Raw genomic sequence first — 6,028 nt, forward strand, 5'->3', positions numbered from 1 at the left:
CCTGGGGTCCCCCGAAGCAAACGTGCTCTTAGGCTGGGTACTCAGTGACCAGCCAGGGCCAAGGCTGGGGCTCGGGGGGCGGGGGGCTCGTTTTGCTGGGATGCAGCGGCCATTCTAATACAGTATTAGGGCTCGCTGGACGGCGGGTAAAAGAAATCGTGTCTGGACATTTACCCACCTGGACGGGGCGGGTCCCAGTGCCACCCAAGGACAGACCAGAGGCATCGGGGTCGCCTTAGGCTGGACCGGGAAGCCCCTGCGTGGGGGCCCTGACCCCTCGCCCTCGGTTCGCTGAGCGCATGGTCCGCTCCCGGGACTGGCCGCGGCTCCTCTCGGCCCCGGGCCGGCAGAGTCCCCTGCACGTCTGTCCGGGTCGTCAGAGTGACCTCCGCAGGGGCGTGGAGGCCCCAGCCTGGGGTCAGAGGACGGGGTGCCGCGGGCACCGCGGAGGCGGCGGGGGCGCAGCCGTGCGCCCCCCGAGGTAATCCCGTGATGGCCAGGCCGCGGCGTGGCAGCTGGCAGCGCTAATGCCCCTTAATGCCCGACCTCGTGTGATTAACGGCTGCGGGCGAAGCCTCGGCCCGGGAAGCCGGCCCGGCCGCTAAGCCCGCCAAGAGCGCCACTCGGGGTTATGCTGGGAGCCGGGGCGTTTCAGAGATTTGCGTTTTGAACAGGACCATTTGAGGACAAGCCATCAATCCGAATCCAGGGAGAGCTAAGCTCACGGCCAGCCCCGGGCAGGAGGCAGATGCAAGGAGCCTGGTGTCCAAACCCCTCTCACGGTCCCCCCTCACCCCGCTGGGCTCACACGATGTCCCTCCCTGTCCTGGGCCCCTCCAGGCGACACCAGCAATAACACCGTGAGCTTTTGGCGCGTCTCGCGGTGCCTGGTCTCATCTGCTTGGCACCAGCACCCTGTCGACAGCAGGGTCATTGCAGAAAGGTCAGAGTCCCCGAGTCACCCCCGGCTGCTGCCTCGTGGAGAGGTGCCGGGCCCCGGGGGAGGGGCTGGTGCACCGTGGCTCTGGGCAGTGGCTGCTCCCACCTCTTTGCGAGTGTCCTGACATCTCCCCATCTGGAAATGCATCAGTCTCTGCCGAGGACCTGCCCTGCCATGACCCAGAGGAGGCCACAGCTTTGGTCCCCAAGTCACCGGCGGGAAAACGCACTGAAGTTGTATGTCAGGAGCGTCCTTTGTACAAGCGACTTTTACTCCTTCCTGTCCCTTTGCCCCCGTCATAAGATGCTTCGAATCAGCGGTATTCGGTTGAAGCATTTTAAAAATTGCCATTTGTGTTAAGTCGGAAACAGTCAAATAGCTATTTCATATTTTCTTAGGAGTTGGCAAACTAGATCAGGCCACAGCTGGAGGTCAGGTTGGTTCTGGGAGTGGCCAGGTGGGGACACCAGAGAGCTGAGCTGGCAGACGGGGGGCTCACCGGTGGCGCTGTGGAGAGAGCCAGTCCAGAGGGTGGCCTGTCACGGTCCTCCTGCCAGGGGCCCTCCTAGCTGGACAGAGCCAGCGGGTAAGCACAGGGTGGGCACTGTCATTGTGACAGCTGAGCCAATAACTCTCGTGGTGGGATCTCCTGCCCGGTGCACTCTGTCTCACCCTCAAGGCCAAGCCTGCAGACGGGGGACCTGCCATACCCCCGGGGCTCTCAAAAATTAATAACAATTTCAGGATGGCCACGACAGAGCACAGAACCAAGCGCTGAGCCCCCTGAGGGCGCCACCCCGCGAAGTGCACGGCGCGTGCCCGCGAAGCCGGCCGGGATCTCCGCGGGAGCCCAGAGCCCGTCTGCAGCGGGGCCTGGGGAGGGCGGCCGCGTCCTGCACGGCCGCCTGAGCCATCGGGATGCGGGCAGCTCCACTGCCCTCCCTGCACCTGTGAGAAAGGCGCCACACTCCTGGGGCTCAGAGGTGGTCAGGGCACCTTCCTGGTGACATGGAGGTGTGCCCCAGGCATGCACCCGTGTGTCCGGCCGATGGGAGCAGAGGGACAGAGCTCGGATAGGAGAGTTCAGATCAAAGACAGACAATGCGGTTCCCTAGGAGATCGGGGGTGGGGGGGCCCGGATTTCGTGTTGACGAGGACTGTGCAGTAGCGCGGACATCACTCCTAGGTGGCCACGGGCTGGGTCCCAACGGCGAGCCGGTCGCCACCCCCGATGGACACGTGGGGAAGAAGGAAGTCCTCCATGCCGTGTGCCCTGGGGACACACCGGGCGGCACAGTGGGGGAGGGAGGGACAGGTCGTGGGTGCAGTCAGAGGCCACGTGGTTAAGACCGGTCAGTCCCGGCTCTGTCGTGGACCAGCCACGTGACGTGGGCAGGCCACCACCTCCCTGGGCCCGGGGCACCTCCTCAGCAAGACGGAGGAAAGAATGCCACCTCCCTTCCTCACGGGACAGAGACAGACGCCACGCATGGCCTCACTGGGGCGGCGGCCCCAAATGCCGGCCCCACGGGCCCCGCTTTAACTGTTAGACCAAACAGACTCGTTTCTCACATCCGGGAGGCCACTGTCTGCCCCAAGATGGCTGGGGACCCTTCCTGTAAATGCCCGATGCCCACGCCCCCCCTCCAGAGCCCCCAAAGCTCCTGCAGCTGTCCCTAACCACCACACTGCCCTACCCAGCTGTGAGGCTGAACCCTCGTGACTCCCCAAAACACCCTTAGCCGAGGCAGTCACACCAGGTCAAGTCGTCGACCAAAACGAACGTTGCATTGCCGTCCCGTGTCCCAGCGGCCCCAGCCAGCGGCCATAGCCCGCCGGCCCTCCCCACCCTCCCCGCCCCTGGCCACCTCCCTTCTCTTGTGAAAATGTGTGGTTCGTCTTGGTTCTGAATTCTCTTGTCCGAGCCCTGCTCCTCAAGTTCCTGCCTGCCCCAGAAAATCAGCCATCAAGACGCTTTCCTGCTACGCTCGAGGCCATCTGCCCCGTCCAGGTCAGAATCGCCTGGGAACTCGGCTTCGGCCTGGCACCCTCACGCACCTGCTCCACGGGCAAACCCCTTAACACCTCGACGTCCCCATCTGAGAAACGGGGACGACAGCACCCTTCCCACTGACTTCTGCCTCCGCACGACTAACGCCTCTGTGAAGTTCCCGCCACGTCGACGCCTGATAAAACCCCGTGACGACTCATCCAGCCCGCACCGCCCGCATCGCGCCTCCTCCAAGCCCTGGACCCACGGCCAGGGCCCCTGGGCGCCTCCACCCCTGCCGCGGGGCGGGGGGTTCTCGGGGGCGGGGAGGGGCGGAGGGGACAGCTCCTGGGGCCCGGGCACAGCTGCGCTGACCACGGGGGTGTCCGTTAGGAGGGCGACGCGCCCCCACACACTTTCACACCGCCTCCTGCTGTCAGGCGAGGTCAGCTGTGAATGTGGCTCTGATCCGTTTTTCACTGTGTCGTTCAAATCCTTATCGCTCTCGGTTTTTGGTTATTTTCTTACCGATCGGTAAGGAGGATGGGTCTCCGTCTGTCACTGTGACTTCCTGTGACTCTGCCAGTCTTGGCGTTATGGACTTCGAGGCTGCGCGATTAGGCCGTGCGCATCTGGACTTCTCAGAACTGCTGGTGAATTTTTCTCGTTACCTTTTATGTCAGTCATTCGTTCTGACGGAAAGGCTGCTTTGCCTAAGACCGGTCATGTCTTTTTCCTTCTGGTTTCAAGCTCGCTAACGTGCTTCTAGTTGAGGTGCGTCTCCTACAGACAGAGAGCGCTAGGCTTTTCTTTTATAAAGCACGGTCTTTTCTCTAGAGCATCGATTCCGTTCATACGTAAGTTCCGACACGGTTGCTGAAACCTCCCAACTTACCGTGTGTTTTCTATTATACCACCTGCTCTTCGTCCTCTCTTCCTCCCATCTGATGCCTTTTTTAGATCGACCGAATATTTTTATTACATTTTTCTTCTCTGTTGGGTTGAAAACCACACGTTCTTTTCCTACACTTTTCTGGTCTGCCTGGGATTACACCGGGCGTTCCTGGCTTACCGGAGTGGAGTTAGTCAGTGCTTTTGCTCACGATCCAGTCAACGCAAAGACCCAAGGATCCTAGTTCAGCCGGTTAAGCTCATCCTCAAGCTTACCTGAAGGAAGGGCTTCCCAAATCCTCCTCGTACCACCTTGGATCTGAGAGATGCTCAGAGATATTTCAGAAAGGCAGACTCTGGAGATAATTAAAGGCCCTGAGAAGTCCTGCAATGAAAAAAAAAAAACTTCTTTACTTTTATGTAACCCAGCATTTCCTAAATTCATCTGCTGGGCTACTTAAAAGTAAAGACGTGTCTTCGATGCAGGACTTCTCAGAGCCTTTAAAATCCTCACATGCACTGTGACTCTCCAAAGGAAAATAGAGCACACCATATAGAGTTGCCATGTCTACACGGGATCATTTTCCGAGAATGACCAAGCTCCAAGGAGCCCAGTTTAGAAGTTCAGAGTGCTGGCCCCAGGAACATACGATACCGTACGAGGCGGCATCTCGGAGGCCGGTGTCACCCCTGAACGCACCTGTCACCCCTCTGCATTCCGGTGAATGAAGGCCGACAGCCCCCTCGGGAGGAGGGAGCTAGGAATGACAGGGGGTTGAACCTCAGCTACGCCAAGTTTCCTGGGACCGGAGAAAAATGGGCAGTACCTGCTGACGCTCTCTCCAACCAGGCTGTTTCCCGTTGGCCTGCTACCCGGATCGACCGGGGAATAAACGGTGGGCGGATTCGGCCTGAGGAAGAAGGAAACGCTGCCGTTTGCCACATGCTGGACGGGCCTGGATGGAGGGCATTAGGCTCACTTAATGCGTCAGGCAGAGAAGGACGAATACTGTGTGATCTCAGATTCGCTCTTTTAGATAAGCCGAGAAACAGTAAAGCGATGCTTAGTGGGGTTTGGGGGGGCGGGGAAACGGGGAGATGTTGGTCAAAGGTGCAAACCGGCCGTGATAAGGTTAACGAGTTCCAGGAGATGCAAGCGCGGCATGCATGGGCTTAGAGTTCATAACACTGTGTCATAGTAGATTTCTTTTATTTTTTACGCCTACAGCACCTGGCCTTCCTAGGCGGTCTCCCATCCAAGTGCTAACCAGGCCCGACCCTGCTTAGCTTCCCACATCAGACGAGATCGGGCACGTCCGGGGTGGCGTGGCCGCAGACCGCGGTAGATTTTAAGTGTTCTCACCACGAACAGAGAGGGCCCTCTGTGACAGGACGGGGCGGCGGCTCGGACCGCGGAAACGTTCACTTCGCAGTTTACAAACGTGTCAGACCAGCACACGTGCGCCTTGGACTCGGACGGCGTATGACAACTCGGGAGGCCTGGGAGCAGAGAAAGGACATTCGAGAAAAAGTGAGGGACAGGGGAAGGAGGTTAAGGGGCGCGGACGGTCACGGGGTGTAGGGGCAGCTCCAGGAACCCAGTCAGTCCTATTATAATGACTACGCGTGGTGGGCGGGCACTGGCTTTAGTGGGGCGACCGCTTTCTAAGCGCTATAAACGTCTGATCGCCGTGTTGCACACCTGAAACTAATATAACACTGTCTGCCGACGATAATTTAAAAATAGTTAAGTCTTTGTAAAAAAAAAAAAAATCTAAGGAAATCCGAAAAAAGTAGAGTCTTTTGTTAATGATAATATAGCGATATCGGCTCATTAATTATAATAATATACCGTAGTATATGTGCGACCGTGGTCTTATCCACGCATAGGCACGTTGTGTCACAGTGTAGACGTAATAATGCGCTGATCGTAGGAGGGTGCGGGGGACATGGGACACCCTCTCTACGACTGTCTGGATTTTTCTGTGAAACTCAAACTATTATAATTCAAAAAAGAGGACTCCAGAGGCCCCGAGGCTGTTCGCAGCTTTCGGAACCGGCCCTTCTCTCCGTAAGCGCTGGGCCCACACTCGCCGCCTTTGACCTCAGCCCCTTAGTCCTGGGCCTGTTTCTCAGAGACTTTTCAAAAGAGTTTTATCGAAAGATCAGAAACCCAAGTCTGCCTGCTAACTAGAACGAAGAGTCGA

The 6,028-nt window shown here is 58.4% G+C and overlaps 1 pseudogene; it reads right to left on the reverse strand.

The window, feature by feature from the left end:
* Positions 1 to 5,040: 5,040 nt before the first annotated feature.
* On the reverse strand, positions 5,041 to 5,159 carry LOC111731227 (annotated as a pseudogene).
* Positions 5,160 to 6,028: the final 869 nt, after the last annotated feature.

The sequence above is a fragment of the Pteropus vampyrus genome, unplaced genomic scaffold, assembly GCF_000151845.1.
Source record: "Pteropus vampyrus isolate Shadow unplaced genomic scaffold, Pvam_2.0 Scaffold355, whole genome shotgun sequence".
Taxonomy (NCBI): domain Eukaryota; kingdom Metazoa; phylum Chordata; class Mammalia; order Chiroptera; family Pteropodidae; genus Pteropus; species Pteropus vampyrus.